Genomic DNA, 19,430 nt, shown 5'->3' with positions numbered 1-19,430 from the left:
CAAGCGGAAGCATACCGGACCAACCATCTGTGCCAAAAAAGCAAGAGAGAAAGTCAGCAGCTCAGTTAATTGCCACTGGGCAAGCCCCGAAGTCAATAACAGCAGCAACAACGTGACATGAAGTGGTCTCTTAGTCAAGTTCCAACTGACCAGGCATGGCTCTCTGGCACGTTACAGCCAAACACAAACAGCTACGAAAAATACTGACAAGAACAATGACCACCTGATTCACAGCCAAGGGAAAGTCTAGCAATCTGCTCATTGAACATGGAGGACGCCCAATTTTAAACTACATAAACATTTCTGTCCTGACAATACTACAGGAAACCTAGGCATTGGTCCACTTAGACATACCGGCATTTCAAGGATCAAACAAACTGGCCATTAAAACTCACTTGCTACAACTCACTGGTGGGAGCCTAGCCATTTGCACAGCAGTCAACATTAACGCAAAAACAGAAGAGATGCAAATGGACCATCCCAACCTGCATTCTGTGAAGCTATCAGAATGCTTCAATGATGATGAACATCCCTTGCTGATAATAAATGTATATAGTCATCCTACTCCTGCAAAAAAAGTGGAAACAATTGATCTTCCACTCTCCCATTGCCATTCATTATTCACCAAATATTATTCAGTCCCACACCACTTATTTTTCTGACAGACAATTTTAACATGAACATGTTGCAGGAAGTTGTGCAAAAACAAATATTGGAAAATCAAAACCAGATCTGGCAAATTCCTTTGACAACAGAGGTCTGGCCTTTGCAGATGACCTGGAGCACATGGGGTTGAGATCTTTCAATGGACAAATTGAGTGTGATGTCCCTGCACAGTCTACCTTTCACTCAGCAACAGCTAATCCAATCTTAGACTATTACCTAGTGTCCCTCCCTATGTTTCAAATGGTTAAACTTTGTGAGATAGGAATTTGAATGGAACTGGTCACCAACCCCAATGGACCCCGCTGAATCCACGATGTTGGTTCCATGACTAAATACACCAGGACACAGGAACAGTCTCCACTGTCAACTATAGGAAGCTAAATTGGTCTACAATTTCTATTGCTCAGGTGGAACTTAAAGCAAGGAAACAATGGGAAAAAATGCTTAACTCATCCTCTGACCTGCCAGAGCAGTTGGCCCAACTCCTGGCTGATAACAGTAGTCTCTAAAGAAATCCATACCCACTAGCAGTTGGCCCAACTCCTGGCTGATAACGGTAGTCTCTAAAGACATCTATCCCCTCTATCAGGTGACTGTCCTAGGAGGCCTTCAGCTCAGCTTTCTATAGCAAAAAAGAAATTAAATCATGCACTTAGGCTATTCCAAAACAGTCCAAGCTCTACATTGCGGTGACAGTCCACCTTAACCAAGTTCAGACTCCTATATAAAAAAACAATTGGGAGTCAGCTTGGATAGAGATGGATCAGTACTGGCTGAAACTACTTGCAGCCACTAGAAGAAAAGATGCCAGAGAATTCTGGAGACTGTTAGACCACACTGCAGGACCCAGGCCTCCTTCCTCATCCTCATCCTCTAACATATCGGAAGAAGTATGAACAGTTTACCTGCAGGAGATGTTCGGGGCAGCAATACTGCATCCACAAACCCTGAAAGAAAGACATCAAAGAATATGGTCAATCGACCACATGTACTCATCACTCCATATGACATAAATTAGTAAGCTCTTCAGGGCGACGCAACAAAGCCCCCAGCCCTAAAGGCCTTTTAGAGGCCATCATCAAAGAAAATCCCCAATATTGGGCTGAACATTTGTTTCACCTTTATAACCACAGCCTTTTCTATCAGGCCATACCTGATACCTGACGTGGGTCGATCATAGACCTGATTTACAAAGCTGAAAAGAAGACACTACTGTCAAACTACAGGGTGATTCCTCTGCTAGATAGAGAGGCAAAATAGTTTGCCCAAATTTTGATGGCAGAACTACCCGAATGGGCTGCAGAAGACAAGACTCACTAGTTCTGGGGAACAAAATGGGGTTTATTAAAACCAGAGGAACAATCACAAACATCTTAATGCTTACTTTATTAATCCATAAAGCAAGATCTCTCAGCCAGAATCTGCACCTTTATTATATGGACTTCCGCTCTGCCTTTGACTTGGTTCAGTGTAACACTCTCTGTTGCAAACTTCTGCCCAGGGTAATCCCTCCAACGCTCCTTAAAGCTATTCAACTATTATACACCAACAATTGGACTCGGGTAAGACTGGGCTCTGGTACAAATGTTTCAAAGAAAATATACATGAGTAACAGCCTGAAACAAGAATGGGTCCTCACCACATTCCTGTTCAACTTGCATTTAGCCAAACTGTCAGTAATTCTCAATAACGTAATCTTGCACACCCCAGTACTGTTTGGTTTTAACGCCTCCCACATGATGTATGTCGACAAAGTAGTTCTGATTAGACATATAAAGGTTAGCTTGCAGAGGCTAGTAAATGCCACAGAAACATAAGCGGCAAAGCATGGGCTCCAAGTCGAACTTAAGAAAAACAAATTAATGCCAGTTAGCACAGAAAGAAGCCCACAACTAACGTTCCATCTCGAAAGCTCAACCCTGAAATTGGTGACAGAGGACAAGTATTTGGGGATGATTTTCAATTCAAGAGGCTCCTTCACATGGCATAGTCACTTGATACTAAGAAAAAGTAATATATTAATGTCTGCCTTTTGCTACTCAAGGAATACATTAAAAGGTTTGTCTCCAACAACTACTACAAGTTATGGCTGTAAAACTTGCTTCCTTAGTAGCGTATGGAGCAGAAGCACTCAGGGGTAGAGCAGACAAAATAATCAACAATACTATTATTGGCACTGACCCGTGGCTGTTCAGACTTCCATTATATCCCTCTCTTGCCCAAATAAGACTAGAATTTGGGCTTCAGAGACAGAACCTGTCTAGCTTAGGCGCATACTAATCAATGTCTTGTGGAGTACTGTATATCTGATACAGGTAATAGCCAGTAACATGAATATATTAATTCAGCTTTAAAAACTTTGCAAGCTGAGCCATTTTGGGCCCGAACCCTGACTCAGGCTGATTTTAATAGAGCTATCAGTTCAGTAGCCAACAAACTTTCTTCCCTCACAGATTGAGCCACGCTGACTAATAGATCACATGCTTGGATGACACACTTGGGCCCTGATTTATACTTTTTGACGCAACCTTCGTTAGTGCAGGATTGCGTCAAAATGTTTACCGCCAGTTAGCGCCATTCTGGGATGCCAGCTGGGCATCATATTTAAGGAATGACGCTAGCCGGTGCTAAGGCCCGGTTAGCATCAAAATAAATTACGCTAACCGGGTGGGGAGGTGTAGGGGAAACAGGAGGTTGTGCGTCGAAGAATGGCGCTAGTCAGGTTTAGCGTCAGAAAAATGACTCTAACCTGACTAGCGTCATTTTTTGACGCAAAACCCCCATGGACATGACTCCTGTCTTAGTAAAGACAAGAGTCATGACCCCCTGCCCAATGGCCATGCCCAGGGGACTTGTGTCACCTGGGCATGGCCATTGGGCACAGTGCCATATAGGGGGCCTAAGTTAAGCCCCCCTAAGGCACGTTAATAAAAATAAAAAAAACTACCTGGACTTACCTGGGATGGGTCCCCCATCCTTAGGTGTCCTCCAAGTGTGGGTAGGGGTGGGTGGGGGTGTCCCTTTGGGCAGGGAAGGGCACATGTGGGCTGCTTCCATGGTCTCTGACAATGGAAATGAGCCCACAGGTCCCCTAACGCCTGCCCTGACCCAGGCGTTAAATAGTGGTGCTAAGCAAGCTTAGCGCCATCATTATTTAAGGGCCTCCTCCTCCCGTGTGTGATTTTTGCACTGGAGGATAAATAAGATGCTACGGTCTTTGAGTCATTTTGTGCCCAGGAACGCTTACCTTGCATCTCATTGAAGCAAGGTAGGTTTTTACTGTAAACAAATGATGTTAACTCCAATATTTTGACGCTAGACGGGTCTAGCATCAAAATATTAATATGGAGTTAATTTTGCGCCGGATTTGCGTAAAAAAAAAAAAGCGAATCCAGCACAAACAGAGTATAAAAATGCCCCTTGGTCTCCTGAAGCCACATCTGTACTTAGGGCAACTGTTTGGGCTGAGGGCGAAGCTCAAGCTGCTGAGTTACCTACTGGATAGTTGCAGCACCTTATGTAACTCCCTTGGCTGGTTGAGACAGACGACTGAGACCTCATGCTGATTGTGCCAAAATGCAAAGAAAGACATCAGCCACATTGCCCCTCACCGATTACAGGGTGAAAAGTACTTTTGACATCCCACTTCCTAAGGAAAGGAATCTGCATGTACCGACAGGCAGTAATAAACTGTCTTCAAGGTGCGGACTGTTTGCTTTGCTGGAATTTATTTATTTATCATTTTGATAGAAATAAAATTAGCTAAGCAAAATCTGCAGTGACACAATATAGTTTTTACCGACTTTGTTCTGACTGCACTTTATTTTAACCTAGCACTTTGTTACCTGCTAATGTACTTGGCACTTTGAAATAGGGAACCTCTAAGATCATGGGCACAATTCTTATCAATCACCCTCTGATTTACCTCGTCCACTTCAATGCAGCAATGTAATCTGCTAATGCACTAAGCACTTTAATGTAGTGATCCTTTAATATCATGGTTACAACTGCCATCGACTATGCTTTTAAATGCTCTTTGCCCATTTCAGCTTAGCATACTGCATACCTGCTAATGCACCAATCAGCTAGATTTTCATTGTGGTCTTAATTAGGCCTGGTTGGAGTTCACATAGCAGCACTTCGCGGAGCTATGCGGGATCACGCAGAGTCAGGAAAATACTCTGTTGCGCTATTTGGGGTTCAGCTAGCAGGCGGAGTTTCTTGCTGCGCCTCTTCACGTGACATTTAACTTCACTGGCAACACAAAGTTGTATCTCGAATTGGAATTCTTGTGTGAAAGGCACCATGTGGTTTGCATGGGCGTGGCCATCTTGAATATTTTTGCTTGTTAACGTGCTGGGGCCTAGTTTATATCCTCTCTATATCTCTCCCATTCCCCACTTTTAAAACCTATTTTACCCTAGTTTATTTTTATTATGTTACCTTTTCCCTTTCTTTTTTTATATTTTAACTTTTCTGTTTTGTGTTTTTTATGACTTTTTAACTTTCTCTTTTTAAAAAAAAAACTTTTTTTCCCTTCCCTTTTCCTAATCCTTCTTTCCTTACCTCTCACTCTGAAAGTCCCCAGCGCTATGGCACAGCAGGGGATGGCCAGCGCCAGGCCCTCTTCGGTCAGCCGCCTTCCTTGCGGACAGCAGCGACTTCAAGGGGTGCAGCCTGCAACATATTTTCTGAGTTAAAGGTGGCTGCCACAGCTCTGGGGTCCTGTACACTGATGGGCTGACATCCTCGATCAGGGGATGGAACTGCTCGACCTGTTAGGAGTCGAGGTTGCGGACTTGGTGAGTAAAAATTAGTCATTAGTTGTGCTTCATGCTAATAGTTTCTTCCCAAATAGCAAGCATGTTGCTCACACGTAAGTAAGTTAACTTTACGTTAAAAATATAATATTATGTGATCGTCATCTAGACAGTTGCTCAGTGCTACCTAACTCCTGTTCTTCTTTTTTGGCTTGCTTGGGCTAGTTAAGTAGTACTGCAGAGACTCCTCCTGTGTCCTGTTTAAGATAGTCATTGTTAATATATTAGTATTAGTGATTTTGCGTGTTCTTTCGCTTCTCTGTGCTTTTCTTTTTTGTAGCTCGTACAGTGCCAATTAGCAAGCAATTTACCAGTGATGTGTAGCAGTTTAGCATGCATCCAATCTAAAGCATTGGGAGATTGAGAATGAGTTGAGAACTGTAGAAATCATTCATTGCAAGTTATTAGAAATTAGTAATTCCAAAACGTAGTTTAGGAAATTATGAATAGTGTTAGGAAATTTGAAATAGGAGGATGGTCCTTGATATTAATTTTATTATTATACCGGCCCCCTGAACCTCTGGTGGAGAAATGTTTTGGTGTTTGGCTTTTCCTCTAAAAAAGTAATATTCTTGGAGAGAAGATCAATTAACAGTACCACTAATCTTTTCTGATGTGTTTTCTTACATCATCCAGCATCCAGGGGCAGGACGAGGGCTGTTGTGGAGGTGGGCAAGGCAGCTGAAGGTGGCCCCTCCACATGTGCCTGTGCAGATGGGTCTGCTGGCCACAGTAAGTCCTCCTGTTGCTATTAATATTAATTTTTTTTTTCCTATCTTTTACCGCTCCACGCTTAGAATTATTTTCTACCTTTTTACTGTGCCTGCCTCCTATTTTTTCTCCAACTCCACCTCAATTTATCTGTTTCATAAAATCTTCTTATCCCTGCATTAAACGATTTACTTATATTCTATACTTCCTTTCTTCTGCTTTGTCAGTGAGCTTTTTCTCTCCGCTTACGTATTATTATCTTGAGGAGTGGTAGTAAGGCTCAGAGAACTCATGTACTGAAGATTGCATGCCCATGTAAGGTATTCTACACATGTTTCGTGAGAAGGCATTTTTTTCCTTGCTCCAGCTCAATCATTTAAAAAAAAACTAAAGAGGGTGTTCACTGTCACGTACTTGTTTGTACCCTCCAATGTTGTGCCTGTATTATTAGTATACTAGCAGTTGATGACCGTGCACCATGGTTGGAAGTATGAGAAGGATGACACCATTGCATTAGCCAACCAAGACCATATGTCCTTCATTGACCAATTTATGCACCTGTTTATTTCTGTCGAAAAAAAGATTCATCAATAGCTAGTTCAGCACCTCCATTACAGTTTTTTTACTTGAGTACCTGCCATTTAAAAAATCTCCAAACAACAAAATGCCTACCTAATATTTTGATAGAAGAGAATCCTTACCCAATATATAGTGATGTATTTTCAGTTGTATTTTGCTACTAGAAAAAAACAAAGGGGGGGCATATGTGGCATCTAAATTGTGTAATTTGTTTATCTAGCCACACCGACCACCAGTGCCGGAGCCAGCAGCGACAGTGCCAGCACTGACGTGGCTGTAGATAAATGAGGAGTCTCTGTGGCAGCAGTGTCGGGCGGTGGTAAGCCCTATTGCTTGCTTAGTGACAATTATTAGTAATATAGTCACTACAAGAGTGTACTAGTGTTTTTCACTCACTCGTCAACACCCTGCTTTTGCAGGTGCAGTGGGAGTTAAGTAAGTTTTGGGCTCTTCTATCTGCAACTCAGCAGACTAAGGTTTGGAAAATTAACTCGAACCCTGATATGTTTTGGAAAATTTGAAAAAATATAGAAGTAGAACGGATGGGTGGAATATAATCTGAGTGTGTGGGGAAGAAAGGGTGCCTAATAATAATAATCATATATGTGGGTGATGAGGAGTATGATAGGAACCATATCTGAGTGAAGGATGGATAAAAGGGTATACAGGTGAAGGATGCCAGCCTAGGTGGGTGAAAAGATTCCATGCCTGGATGGGTGAACAGACTCCTCTGGTGTGTTAGATCTCTTGGATAGGTGAATGGGTGAAATGATGAATGGGTGGTTATTGGGTAAATGTATGTTGGTGAAAGGTTAGTAAAGAGCGATGTTTGGAATTTGGTTGGATTTAAATGGCGAAGGACTGAATGAGAGAATGTAAAGCTTGGCTTAAATGATGTGTATCAAAGCCAAGGATGAAAAAGAATTAGAGTACTAGAAGAGGACATTTGTAATGATGAATAGACAAATGCTTCAAATGAAGAAATAAGGAAACTCTCCCACATAGGGGCATTCTCACCTACTTTACTTTTTTGGAATGTTTTTTTATCAAAGGTATGATGCAAAGGTTTGGATGGTATTTCAGAATATTCCTGTGACTCACAGTATTTTTCAAGCGAAGCAGGTAATATGTATCCCAGCATCCATTAACCATTGCCTCCCTCCCTCGCTATCGGCTTTTACCAGAGCCACCCATGATGACCTAACAGCTGCATGGTTCAATTCGACAGAATTATCACTGCAATGTTAGCTGTGCAATGTGCATCTGTCAGCTTAAGTTAAGTTAATGTGTTAAACACTTTTCAGTGTGTTTCCCTTTTTTCCCAGTGCCCACTGTATCAGTCACGTCCTAATACTTCACTCTGCTAATCTTTCTTAAGTTCTGTCCCAGACTCCTGAATAATTTTAAAAATTAAATATTTGGTTGCCAAGTGATGGATGAATATAATTCATTATGGCTTCCATAATAGATTTACTTCTGTTCTAATTTTTCCCCTTAAACATTTGCAAACCAAAGTGAGTCACACTATTAGCTAAACCATAGGCACATGATGATGATGATGAGGAATTGATTGATCTGTAAAGTTTGTACTCTACCTACCCATCCTTATCTACTCTACCTTACCCTGGAGTTGAGTATGTTAATAAGATTCATTTCCTTACTGCAAAGCAAATGTATTTGTTTGGAAAAAGTAGTTATTACAATGTGAGATGGAGGAGGGGCATGAGGACAGTGAGTGAAGTGGTCTGCAAGGAATTGCCTTGATTTTCCTGAATGGGATAGTCTGTAATAATGTGAATGCGCCACATACAATCTAAATCCCATTCCTTAAACCTTTCCCTGTACTGCAGTTCATCACTTTTCCCACCACCTACTTATGGCAGACAGAATGTCGGCATAACTGATTATATTATGTGGTGTGTTTCATTCTTAGTATTCATCAGCCTTGTAATTCAGGTACAAAGAAGAACAGGGCCATTGGAATCAAATATTTTCTAGTACAGCTGATCCAGCTGCAGACAGTAACGAGTTCAACTATGGCGTCAGCTGAGCTAGCAAAGCACCCGTTAACTTACCACAACAGTAGAGAGAAGAATACTTGTACTCCATAGTGCATAGTATGGCTGTGACAGTTATCACAAATGTATTGCTACTGTGCCACTACACTACGTGATTTTAAACAAGTGCTTTGCTCAGAGCATTGTTTACAATTTCTCTTTTTTCTTTCTTGATATAGATAGTCCTACTGTTCCACCATCACGGCAGGAAATAGCAGTCCAGCTGTGGCAGACAAAGCTGGAGGCCATAACGGCCGAATAGCAGCAGCTGGTGGTCCTCGAGGAAGAGGAGGAGGAGGAGGCGGCAGCAAGGGGTAATGCTGCCGGTACTCAGGGCCCGGCCAGGCCCCGGTGCCTGCAGCCCAGCAGTACCTAAGCCACAGTACTAGGGTACTCGCCCACCGTATTACCTCTGCTGGCACCCCCCTCAGAGACTGTCTTCCAATGCTGTGTCCTGTGGAGGCTGGTGCAGTTAGAGGCCCGCCAGGTATGAGTGGCGGGGCTCTTCCGGAGAATCCTGGCCTGCCTTTAGTGCCCTACTCTTAACCTTTTATTTTGGTGGGTGGGACTTGTTGTGGGTGGAGACGGTGGGAATGGGTTTGTGAAGGACTAATATTTTTATTTTTTGGAACATTGGACAATTGGACATTTTGTTTTGAACATTGTTTGGGGAAAGGGACATTTGTTTGGGGTTGATCAGCAGCCTGTGGGAGGAATAGAAAAATATGAATTTGTACGACACAGATAACTTAACATTCTGCCAGCCCCAGTGAGAACCAAGTTATATTTATCTAAAAATGTTCGGTCAGCTATGTTTGCAAAATAGTACACACAGGCCCTCATTATGACATTGGCGGTAAATTCCACTTACCGCCATGCTGACTGCTGCCAACATACAGCTGCAGCCGCGAATATCCCTTCAACATATTATGACACACACATACCAATCCGTCACTATTCAGCCACACACACAGGTCCGCCAGTGCAAAGCTCAGTGATAAACTAGCAGTATCAAAACCCACACCGTTATGCCAACAGAACAACACCCAAAACATTATGACCCACGAATCACCACGGCGGACATCCAATAGTGGTAAACCATTGGCGGTATAAACCGCTGCGCTCGAAATACACACACACAAACAAAACAACACCACATTGGACAATTCAAACTACACACACCTGCCACCCATACACACACCACACCCACACCACTATAAAACACACACACACATTACCCACAACGCTCTATGATTACAAATAATTGCATACCGAGAGACACAGCAAGGGCACTCACACAACCAGAGCCACATACCACCCTCACCAATACACCACCCACACACATTACATCACACACCCCAACACATCACCCTACACAGCCTCACCCACACCACTTACACTACACCTATGGCACCACAAAAACACCCCAGATTCTCTGAGGAGAAGCTAAGAGTCATGGTGGAGGAAATCATCCGGGTAGAGCCACAGCTATTTAGATCACAGATGCAGCAGATATCTATTGCTAGGAAGATAGAGCTATGGCGGAGAATCGTGGACAGGGTCAATGCCGTGGGACAGCACCCCAGAACAAGGGATGAGATAAGGAAGAGGTGGAACGACTACGGGGGAAGGTGCGTTCCATTGCAGCAAGACACCAGCTCAGAGTACAGATGACTGGCAGTGGACCCCCACCTCCTCCCCTACAACTAACAACATGGGAGGAGCAAGTCTTCGCAATCATACATCCTGAGGGCCTGGCTGGACGCCCCTCTTTCCACCACCTCCCACTCACCCCACCATTACAACCCACTCATCCCAATGGCAAGCCCAGCATGCCATACCAATGCATGGACACCACTCACAGACCTGCATGGACACCTATCACTAAAGCATGCACATTAGAGAGAATCAGCTAGCCCACCACATAACAACTCACACAAGGTAAAGCTGCCAGGGCAGTAATAACCATAGAGGGCAAAACACCCATGCACAATATGTCACAAACAGAAATAATACCACTGCATATACATCCCCACAGGTATCCCAGCCAATGTCACCAGAGAAGAGGTGCCGGCAAAATCCAGTCCCCCCACAGAAGAGGCCCACAGTGATGACAGCGACTCTGCTCTCCTGGATCTGAATGACCAACCTGGCCCATCAGGGAACTCCAGACAGTCGGTTACCCAGGCCCAGTCACACACCACCACAGAGCCTCCCCTCTCAGGAAACACCACTATAGCACCCACCCAGGGTGCCCATACCTCTGTCCCCAGGACACATCAATCAGCAGTGTGTCCACCACTACATGGACCCCAGGACACACCACAAACCCAAGACAATCAGGGACCTGGGGTCAGTGGCAGTGGGCACACGGTTCAGTGGACAGAGGCACAGGACCACAGGGAAGCTGGGAGGACTGCTGTGTGCCAGGGGGAGGACAGGCCCAGGGAACCGAATCTCCAGGAGGCACTCAATGAGATCCTGGGAGCATACCAACATTCCCAGGATATGCTGGGCCAGATCCTGGACAACGTGCAGGAGAACAGGTGGCTACAGGAGGGACAGTACCAGGGGTTCAGGGAGGACTTAAGGCCATTAACATCACACTGGTCTCCATAGCAGGGGTGCTGGCAGACAAGGCCAACATTATGAGGGAGGCAGCCTCACAACAGCAGGCCCCACCGCTAGCCAGACTACTGAACAGCCCTCCCCCTCTGCTGCTGCTAGTGGACTGGAGGCCCGGCCATAGGACCAACAGGCCACCAGCACCCCTCCCCCTGCAGAAGGAGAACCACCCCACAAACATTCCCTGCACTCCAGGCAGAAGCCAGAGACTATTGCCAAGACCCCGCCAGGAAATAAGACTTTCCTGATTGTCACCCTTATGTTCCACTCTGTCACCCTGTCCACCTTGAACTGCCATTGCTCCCCTTCCTAGGCCCCCTTGGACTATGCATCTGTGCTATAAATAGACAGGACTCTACCCTTGACTTTCCTCCATCATCACCCCAAGCCCATTGCACTTCCCCTTTTCCTTCAGAGCACTGCAATAAACACATTTTGAAAAAATACAAGTATGGAGTATGTCAAATGATTTAAGTATGTATTCATTTAACAAGGTTTAAACATTGCAATTCAACTGTACAGTAATGTATACATAGGAAAGACCTCTAGTTAGGTGCAGTGAACACACTAGGAGCGATAGTGGGGCACCAACATCTGCAAAAAGAATTGCCAAAGGGTACAGTGAGTGGGCATGGAAGTGAGAAATCACAGCCTACCAGTGACAATGTCAAGCAAAAGACTTTCAATGAAATGTGAAGTTACACTATCTTACCTGTGTGTCATTGGAAGTATTCTCTAATCACTGCAGTTCTGCTGGGCTTATCCTCATCCTCTGCCTCCTCATCTTCACTGTCCACAGGGTCCACTGCTGCCACACAGCTATCTCCATCCTCCTCCTCCTGCAGAAAATGACATTGCGTCTCAAGGCAAGGTTATGCAACATGCCACGATTATCTGACAGACCTTCTTGGGTGAGTAGCACAGGGATCCACCTGTTAGATGGATGCACCGAAACCTGGCCTTCAGGAGGCCAAAGGTATGTTCAATTAACCTTCTTGTTCGCTCATGTGTCTCATTGTAACGTTCCTCTGCCCTTGTCCTGGGATTACTCACAGGGGTCTGTAGCCATGAGAGATTGGGGTAACCAGAGTCACCTGCAAATATGGAAGGACAACTGTTAGCCACACACTAACCCTTATGGCCCACACCATACCCATATTCCAACATCCACTGGGTGGGAACCAGGGCTCACCTATTAGCCACACCCTGTGCCTTTGTAGTTGGGCCATCACCTTTGGGATGCTGCTATTCCTCAGGATAAAAGCATCATGCACCAACCCAGGATACTTTGTATAGACATGGGAGATGTACTGGTCTGCCAAACACACAGGATCTGCACATTCATTGAGTGAAAACGTTTTCGATTTCTGAAGACCTGTTCATTTTGCTGGGGGGGGACAGACACATGCAATATGTGTTCCATTAATCGCCCCAATGATGTTGGGGATATGTCCCATTGCATAGAAGTCAGCCTTCACTATGGCCAAATCCTCCACTTGGGGGAAAACAATGTAGCTGCACATGTGTTTAATCAGGGCAGACAACACTCTGGTCAGCACTATTGAGAACATTGGCTGTGAAATCCCTGCTGCCAAGCCCACTGTCACTTGGAAAGAACCAGTTGCCAAGAAAGGGAGCACAGATAGCACTTGCACAAGAGGGGGCATCGCAATAGAGTGACGGATAGCAGATATCAGGTCAGGCTCCAGTTGGGCACACAGCTCTGTGATTTTGGCCCTGTCAAGTCTGTAAGTGAGGATAATGTGCCTGTCCTCCATTGTTGCCAAGTCCACCAGGGGTCTGTACACGGGGTTTGTCTCCATCTCCTATTCATCCAGAAAAGATCACAGGGCATGATGCCCCCTCCAGAACCAGTGGAAAAGCCATCCATTCACCCCATCCTCCCCAGGATGAGGATCTCAGGGCACAATGCCTCCTCCAGAACCAGTGGGGAACACACTCACTCACCCCGTCCTCTCCAGGATGTAGATCACAGGGCACAATGTTCCCTCCAGAACCAGTGGAGAAGCCATCCAGTCACCCCATCCTCCCCATGATGTAGATCACAGGGCATGTTGCCCCCTCCAGGACCAGCAGTGTTGTTCCATCTGCTGGCTGAGGTGCCCCCCCCCCCATTCCCCGTACCCCTGAGGCGCCTGCTTATTTTCGAACTGATGCTACTGCAGTGTTCTCTCCGTGTTGTTGTAGGAGTCAAGTGGGGCCTTGGACTTTGTAATGTGGCCCTGTGGCCCATGAACATTGAGGACTGGGCACTGTCCCTTGATTTGTAAATATGTAGATACTTTTAGACTGGATGCACGTATTACTACTGTATTTATCTTATTACACTCACTTTCATCTATTCATGTTGTCCTTGCATTATTCCAGAGGGGTGCGGGGTAAATATGTTTTCTTACTGCATCTGTCTGTGTGTATGGTGTTGGGGGCGGGTGGGTTGTGTGTTGCGTGTGTGTGTGTCACTCTCTTTTCCTACCCCCCTTCCATGTGTGCTAGGTGGCTGCACTCACCGTGGTCATCTTTGCCGTCATTGGTGTTTGCGGTGGAGCAGGACGTAGAAGATCATTGGTAATATATGCAGTTCAGGCTCCATGGCAGCGTGGTGCTTCCCTGATTCTCCACAGGTGAGTCGTTTCCCTAATGTGCATTGTTTCCGCCAAGCTTTTGATGGAGTTAGTAAAGCCCTGAAAAAGGTGGTGTTTTTTTGTGTCTTAATACAGTGGGCAGAACATTGGCTTCCACCTGGCTGTAGGCAGCTACCGCCATGGTGTCTGTTGATTCCACCCTGGCGGTGGGTGTGCTAAAGTGGCTGTCTGTCTGAGCTCTTTCCACTATGGTCATAATTTGGCGGTATTTACCGCCAGCCTGTTAGCAGTATTACCGCCACTTTATCACCGAATGCCAGTGTTGTAATGAGGGCCATAATAATTAATCTTGGGGTGATATCACACACCCTTCTAAAAAAAAGAATATTGAAAGAAAAATGATACTAGTCTGTATTGCCAAATTGAGTGGTGCATCTGCAATCTGCTGGGGTTGCCCCGTCAATCTTCTTGGGTGCCTGCCTGTAGGTGTCCGATAAGCAAAGCATGAGCGTTATGGTGCAGGAGAAGAGAAGGCCTGTGGATTTTAAAACAGAAATGATTATCATCATGATATTGTAGAATAAAGAAGTATGGAATGGAAAGTAAGCTTTATGAGGAGTTGTGTACCAAGAAGGCTCAGAGGTGGGAGAACAAGAGCAAAGACCTTTGCGATCATCCACCAACAATCACAGACAATTGACAGCATGTATCAGGATGATCTAACTCACAGCTGTCATGCTCATCTTAACATTCAGCCTAGAGCACTGCATATGCTCCTCCAGTTTCATACAACAGGCCCCAATCCAACCACATAGTTTCAAATTTGAGCCAGCCAGCAGACACACAGCAGCATTGTATTTCTCAAATCAAGTAATTGATGCACCTCTCACCACCAGTCCACAGATTGGAGCAGGCCTCTTAGAATAATACTCATATAATCCCTGTTGATTTCCATAAAGCTGATAGCTTCCTTCTTCTTGCAGTTGTTTAAGTTGTAGAATCACTCTCTGATTCCTTCCATCATACTCCTGTCCATACTCTGATTAAAGATTATTATGTCCAACTCCATACCAACTGCTCCCGAGAGTCACAGTCTTAGGACCCAATTGAGATAGAGCGATCTGTAACTGTTTAACAACAAGAGAAAAATTGAGTATATTTTATTTTCTGAACTAGATTTGTGTTTGTTAGCTAACTGGACTGGTCGGTTCCTCTTTGACAAATTTGAACCAGAAAGCAGAGAACCAGAAAACAAAGCAGTGTGAAAACGTTAGCAAACAAATGTTGGTAAATGTGAAAGGGGAAAGGGAAAAAAATCACTTCCAGGAAAAAATGTATAACCAATTATTATTTTTATATCACCAACATTGTAAATCAATCATGACACAAACACAAGCCAGCGTTATATATTTAAACAATATAAACACCCACTGTCACTATCTGTCATCACTAGACCTGATGAGTCACACAAACCATCTCAGTTCTCGACATTGAAACAAGTATTCCTCATATCAATCACTGAGTCATATAAAGCATTACTAACCTGTTGCAAACAAGCATAGTGACACATTGCTGATCCTATTTGATTCAGAAAACGAAACACACATTTGCCAGCAAGTTGTAAATCAAATATCTGGGACATTCCTGATAGGGGACAAAAGAAAGGGTGGGCACAGAATAGAGTCATGCATTGTCTCTCAAATCTCCTTGAAGTAATTTTGGTGGGTTTGGGGGCTTCTTCAATGCATATATTGGTCCAACTACAATTCGGTCTAAAACAGTTGCGGTTCATTAGTCAGTTAGACAGAAACAAACATTATACAATAATAACGTTCCCACAGCTAGCTATGTTTTTTCCTCAAAACTGTTCATAGTAGAAAGTAGAAAGCTCTATGGTGGCCCAGGTCTAGTCAGGGAAGTAGAGTTCATCCTGAAACTCAGGTTGCTCACCCAGGTGGTCAGCTAACACGCTACCATGACCTGAGCCCGACCAATCATCACCCTCATCCACCTCCTGTTGTACTTCAGATATGCTGTAATTTGGTGGTTTAAAGTGCTGATTCATTTTGATCATGGTCAATCTCAGACATGCTGGCTACAGGGCAAGCCAGATACTTTATTGCCAGCCTGCTGAGCACTGTCTTTTGGCGCCTCTTCCCATACCAACACACCAATGGGTTTTCATCCAGTTAGACCTCTGTTGGGTCATCCAGGTAGGCCTGGACCATCTGCTTAATAGTCATTGGTGCTCCACCTTGCTCGAGCTCTGTTGCCTTCGCCTCTGTAGTTGACTTAAGCCCTGCCTTTAGAAACCAGTCAAATGCAGATTTTGCGCCTGCTGCTGCTGTTCCTGTTGTTGTTGCTGGTGTTGATTTTGGCTGCTGTGAGCCAAGAGCACTGTCCGCAGGCTCTATGGAAGTTGTAGACAGCACTCCAGAACATCTCCCCGTGAGTGGGTCTCTAATTTCCAGCTGTTCTTTTTCTAGGTCTCTGGCCTGCTCAGCAATCCATGTTTTGTAATTTGAAACATTCCCATCTGTAAAAGGAATGAAAGTGGCCAGTAATTGTTTTGCCTTGGGTCAAGAAATGTGGCACAGATGTAATGTTTGAATGACACAATGTCTCTTTGAAGCCTTGAATTAAAGGATGAGCGAAGAATTAAGCTCTCAACCAACTCCTGCGCATCTGTATTTTCATCCATACCTGCGTACATTTCAGACATCTCCTTTAGCTGTTTCTGCAGCATATGCACTAATGGGATAACTTGACCCATGGTACAGTCCTCCTTGCTGACTTTCCGTATACAAATTTCAAAGGGAAGCAGCATCTCTGTCAGGCATTTGACCAGGCCCCATTGGTCCATTTAAATGATCATGCCTTTCACATGTACACCCCTCTTTGCGTGATCTTACAACATCTGTTTGAGCCGGGGGGAATGGGGCCGGTATCGCAATTTGCGATTCGGTAATAGCATTTGCGATTTTTAAGAAATCGCTATTACCGAATCGCAAATGTGATACATGGCACTTTGCGAGTCGGAAATAGTGATTTCTTAAAATTCGCTATTTCCGAATCGCAAAGGGCCGTGATGATACATCTGGACCTTCATTCGCAGACAAGAGATGTACACAGCCGCGACACCCAAACTGCAGGTTAATGCCTGTGGAGTGGAGTTTTTTGTTTTCAGTGACTTTTCTCACCAAATGGTTGTGACACGCTGACAACTTCGCAAGTTTATCTTGGCTCTGCAAAACCTCTGGTGTATAGCCTCCCTAATGGAACCAGCTACCCTGCATATTCACAGGGAGGGACAGACCTACTTTTGCTATGATGGCCCGAAAGTACAGGAGCTTATCGCCAACTGACAGCCCGGGGAATGAGAGAGGCTTCTCTGGTTCTATTTATTCTTTGTTCTGAACTGAGGGGGTTGGGTGTGAAGGAATACTAGGAAGTTTGGGATAGCTAGAGAGGAATGGATTTATGACAGGTTTGAGGGGGCCTCTAAGGAAGTTTGGAATCATTGTATGTGGATAATGGTCACTACTATCGGGTGTTGCCTTGTTGACAATCTGTTCTTACTTTAACATGTTTCTCTTTTCCCTACTCAGAGGTCGGTTTTCCGTGAGGGGTGGTTTAGGTCATCTCAGCAGCATGGCACACGGGGGGGAGTAGGCCGCTGCTGCACTCCGCCAATGGAGTTGGGCACAAACAGCAGAGAGATGGGGATTCATACACTTACCCTCTTCTGGCTATGCTGGGTGGGCTGAGCTAGCAGGGGCAGATGAGGGGCTAGGGGATGGTCTGTTCCTTCTCTTGCTTGAAAGAGGGCATTTGGTTCTTACTCTTTTCACAGGCCTACCCCACTGGCCTCTCTGTTATAATGGCCCATAACTACAACTACCAAGTGGTGGGGAGGGCCCTTGGATGGCTTGGGCTTAGTCTGGGGGGGGGGGGCAGGACATTTTTGGGCTTGGGGTGGGGGTTATGGTTGGGGGGGCAGAGGGGAGTGGTGGGTCTTTTCTCTCTGTTCACTTGGATCATCTATATGGCTAGAATTTTGGGGAAGGGGGTTTGCAAAAAGAACAGGAGATTCAAGGGATTTCTGCTCATTATGTTAAGGGCACAGCAAAGGTGATTTTTTCCCTGTTTAATGGGATGTGCTGGTTGTATATCTAAGTATGTCAGGGGCTAGCCAGGAGGGTGGCCCTGACCAGCACATACATCTCCTCTCGTGAACGTGAATGGGTTAAAGTCCCTTCACAAGCGTAATCTATTGAAAGAGGAATTAAGGTATCTGCACCCACATTTAGTAGGGCTATAGGAAACCCACCTCTACCCTACACAGAATTGCATTCTAGATGACTTGGGGTATCAGGTCTTGACCTCTGCTTGCTACACCTCCTCACAGACGGGGGTGACCTCACTGGCCAAGGATAAGAGCTGGACACTGATAGATCATTGGATTGACATGAGTAGGAGATGGCTTACTGCTAATGTTTATAGGGGACAAATCAGTCTTATTCTCTGTGTCTTCTATGAAGCTAATATAGATGCCCCGGGGGCTTTAACAGCTTATTGTCGGAGCCACATGTATAGCTGAACCACTGATAATATGCAGTGATTTCAACCTTACTTTAAATCCAAGCGTCAACTCCTCTTACAAATTTATGTGGGACATATCCCACCCAACAAATCTTTATTGGGCCAAGAAAAACAGCTAGAGCTACCCTTTTTGAACTAATGGATTCTTATGCATCGGTCGATGTTGGGTCTTATCATCATACAAGGGAGCATGGCTTTACACATTCCTCTGCCTCTTGTAAGACTTTTTCTCAGATTGACATGTGTCTTGCTAGTCCTATGTTCTTATATTATATTAGCATTTTTCTGAATGCAAGGGTGGTTTCAGATCATAATCCTTCGCTTCTTTTCATTCAGGTGGAGGGGGTACAATTAAACTTTAAATCTCGATTGTGGACATTCAATAGGAAACTCCTCCTGAATAAAGACTACATCCATTCTATAACTCAAGAGGCCAGACTTTTTTTTAACTTTAAAAGGGTTCAGCTCCTAGTCCTATGATATGGGATGCATTTAAGGCCTATTGTAGGGGTCACACCTTAAGGTTTGCCCCCTTTAAATGGAACCAGGCGTCATTGGTAGTCACCAGTATTTGGCATACCTTTACCCATCTGGATATGCTGATCATCAACACGGCAATGGCTCATGACTGGCATCCCTTTGTGTCTCTGAGGGATCCGTTTTTAATAACTCAATCCTCTCTCGGGGAACTCCTGCTTGATAATCTTATGAAGATGACTTGGGCCAAACAATTAACCTTTCTTGAAAACAGCAAAGAAATGGGCCAG

Source organism: Pleurodeles waltl, chromosome 10 (genome assembly GCF_031143425.1).
Source record: "Pleurodeles waltl isolate 20211129_DDA chromosome 10, aPleWal1.hap1.20221129, whole genome shotgun sequence".
NCBI classification, from domain to species: Eukaryota; Metazoa; Chordata; class Amphibia; order Caudata; family Salamandridae; genus Pleurodeles; species Pleurodeles waltl.
This window is presented reverse-complemented; position numbering follows the sequence as displayed.